This window comes from Nicotiana sylvestris, chromosome 9, assembly GCF_000393655.2.
Source record: "Nicotiana sylvestris chromosome 9, ASM39365v2, whole genome shotgun sequence".
Taxonomy (NCBI): Eukaryota; Viridiplantae; Streptophyta; class Magnoliopsida; order Solanales; family Solanaceae; genus Nicotiana; species Nicotiana sylvestris.
The window spans coordinates 150,257,660-150,261,013 of record NC_091065.1 but is presented as its reverse complement, the minus strand read 5'-3'; positions in this window follow the sequence as shown (position 1 = coordinate 150,261,013).

Sequence of the window (3,354 nt, the reverse complement as noted above, 5' to 3'; positions counted from 1 at the left end):
TAAACCCAATAGTAGGTATGCTGACAAGCCTAGGATGCAAACTTACTATTATCCCCGTCCTACTCCTCAAGATGTGTTGATTGAGGAACGCGACTGGAATCAGACTAATACGTCTTATTGCGGTTCCGAAATTTATGAATGGAATCTTGATGTCTTAACTGATAGACAGTTAACTATTCTTGTACATAGAATGCTTATGTACTCGACTATCTGTAAAAGTGTTAAGAACACAGATAGAACTATTTGCAAAAATGATTATTGCAGGCTTTACTGGCCAACTTCGTGGTTGGTGGGATAATTATTTATCCGTTGAAGAAAAGGCTTTAGTTATTAATGCTACTGCCATAGACGAGGGTGTTGATAATATAGGCATGGCTCTAGTTAAGGGTAGAGAAGATGCAGTGTATACCCTTATCCTTACAATTTTAGAGCATTTCAATGGTAGATTTACCTCAAATCATGAGACCATCAGAACTTTACTTAATGGGCTTAGATGTAAGACCCTTAGTGAATTTAGATGGTATAAAGATACTTTTATGAGTAGGGTTATGGAACTACCCGAGAATAAATATGAGCATTGGAAAGCTAAGTTTATAGACGGCCTCCCTTCCTTATTAGCTGAAAGGGTAAGGAAAGTATTAAGGGGTAGTTACAGTGAAATTCAGTATGGTAATTATACCTATGGTAAACTTATAGGAGTGTGTACACAAGAAGAATTAAACTTGTGTAATGAGCTAACGCTTTCTAAACAGCTTAAGATTGATAAGCTAAAAGTCTTTACAAGAGAGAGAGAGAGTTCTTAGAGAGAGAGGGGATTTTTACAATCTGCCTCTTCAAATGAAGAGTTCCTATATTTAAAGAAAGAAAAAAGAAACATAAAGAATCTTTAAATAGTAAATTGGGTCCCATATCTAGGTCCCTATACAATGTTTCTACTGTTGGGAATAGTGTATTTGGGTCCCTTATACAGTGTTTCTACTGTTGAGAACAATGTATCTACTGTTGTGTGGGGTCTTTGGCGGCTTTTAGTCAGAGTCCTCTTCTGTCTAAATCATTCATTTGTTGGAGGAAATTTTCCACCTTGTCCATGTTTTTATCGGATAATATTACTTCCGGTTGTATTGGCTGAGAATCTTCGTCTGCGATATCATCGCCACTTGTTTCACTGTGCATTGATGTGTCTGACCTTTCAGTCTGGTTTATAGTTTGAAGTAGATTTCTTTTTACTTCTTCCAGATATTTATTTATTAATTGTGTCTTATCTCCTTCTTGAACAAAGATTCTTCTAGCAATATGCCTGACTGAGCTGTCGTCAAATATTTTCTTCTGGGGAGTAGTCGAATATCATTGGATCTGTGCTGAAATGGAATCCAATAATTCTTGGCCATATAATAATTTTGTTTTGGGATCATTCTTCATCAACTTATCACAAAAATTATTGTAGAAGACCCTGTATAAGCAAGGAATCTGTTCTTCAGTAAACCCCAATTCGGGGGTCCATTTGTGAATCCACGAAATAGAGAATTCAATGAAGAAGTATATCTGATCAATCTTTTCTAAATAACAGATATGATCTGTATGATATAAATCTGTTAAGAACGGAGAAATTTTTGTCCATTCTTTGTATAACTTAAGAAATGGCTCAGGCAAGATCTTTGTTATGGGGCCGTGATGTGCCCACCAGTTCAGAAACCAATTAGGGATAGGTTCTATAAATATCTTTGCACATATTTTAATAAACCAAGTGTGTTTATGTCTATCATTGTTGTAATATAATACTCTATCGAATGCCTGGATATAATCCCAGTAAGTAAAATTCATGGATGATTTATTAAGGCTTAGCTGCCTCTCTTTCATTGTGGATATCCCCCATTCTTCAACAGATATAATCTACTTGATAATAATTTTTGAGAAGTTATAAACGTTCTCACTTGTGTTATAACCGGAAAAGTGCTGGAATTCTGCACTACCTGTGCTGATGAGGATGGTCTCATAATAAGTGCGGGTTTTATATGATTCACCCGGGTAGTATAACCCATTAATCAGGTATCTCTGGAATATCTTCCATGGTTCATCCTTTCGCTGAATCTCAGAGTTTTCTAGGAGAAATATTATTTCTTTCTTTGGTAATTTTTCGTAGGACTTGATATCATCGTTGTCCTCTTCTCTAGCGATTGAAGCAAATGTATTACTTTGCTTTTTGGCGGCCAAATATGCCCGTAAATGACCATATAATGGATTATCTTCTGGAATATCATCCAGATGTATAGACGGACCTGATAAAGAATCTCCTTTATGAAATATCTTTGAGTTTATTAAACTCTTTTTTCCTGCTTGTATCACCGGAGAATTTGATGAGGATCCTTATGACGATCCTTGAGAATATGATCTACTAGGGGAAGATCTTCCCCTACCTCTGCCTCTGGTGGCCCATGAAGGGTCCATTCTGCATAAATAACGAGTCAATTTATTCTGAGAAGAGGTAATCCAACATATTATCCCTAACAATTTCAGCATAATCATGAATAGAAAAATTATTTTCAATCAGGTTATCAACGATATCTTCAATTATCAATTCAATTATGAGACTTTGTAGATCTCGATTTAATCTAACCACTTTAAGGATAGTAATTAATAATTCTTCCTCTAGAAAAGTCGTATAGAAATTCACAATTAATCAAGGTATTCTCAGGATAAGAAATCCGGAAGGGAATTATCAATTCCTTTTTTGTATTGAATTTCAAAATCAATAGGCGCCAGTTGAGCTTGCCATCTAGCAAATATTAATTTAGACGTATCATGTTTGAAATCTTTGTCAAACATATATTTAACAGATTGAGCATCAGTTTTTATTAAAAACTTTTGATTATATAAATCGTCTTGAAATTTTAAAACATATTTAACAATAGTTAACATTTCATGAGCCACAGTAGCATATTTCTTCTGGGCTTCGGTCCATTTACCAGAGTGAAATCTTATCAGGTATTCACTCTTATTGTTGGGATTCACTTGTTTTAAAATCCCACCGTAGCCAACGTTGGACGCATCAGTCTCAATAATTTTTTGCCATGTAGGATTAGCAAGAGTTAAGCAAGGTAAAGACTTAACACGCTGTTTAATACTTTTGACTAACGTAGTACGCTGGTCAATCCAAGGCTGCTTATGATCCTTTTTCATCCTGTCGTATAGAGGGGCTAGATCACGAGATAAACTTTTGTAGAAAGGAGATATATAATTCAAACTTCCCAAAAATCTTTGTAATTGAGTCCTGTCAGTAATAACATCAGGAAATTTTGAGGCAAAATCAATCGATCTTTGTATCGGGGTAATTTTTCCTTGGCAAATATTATGACC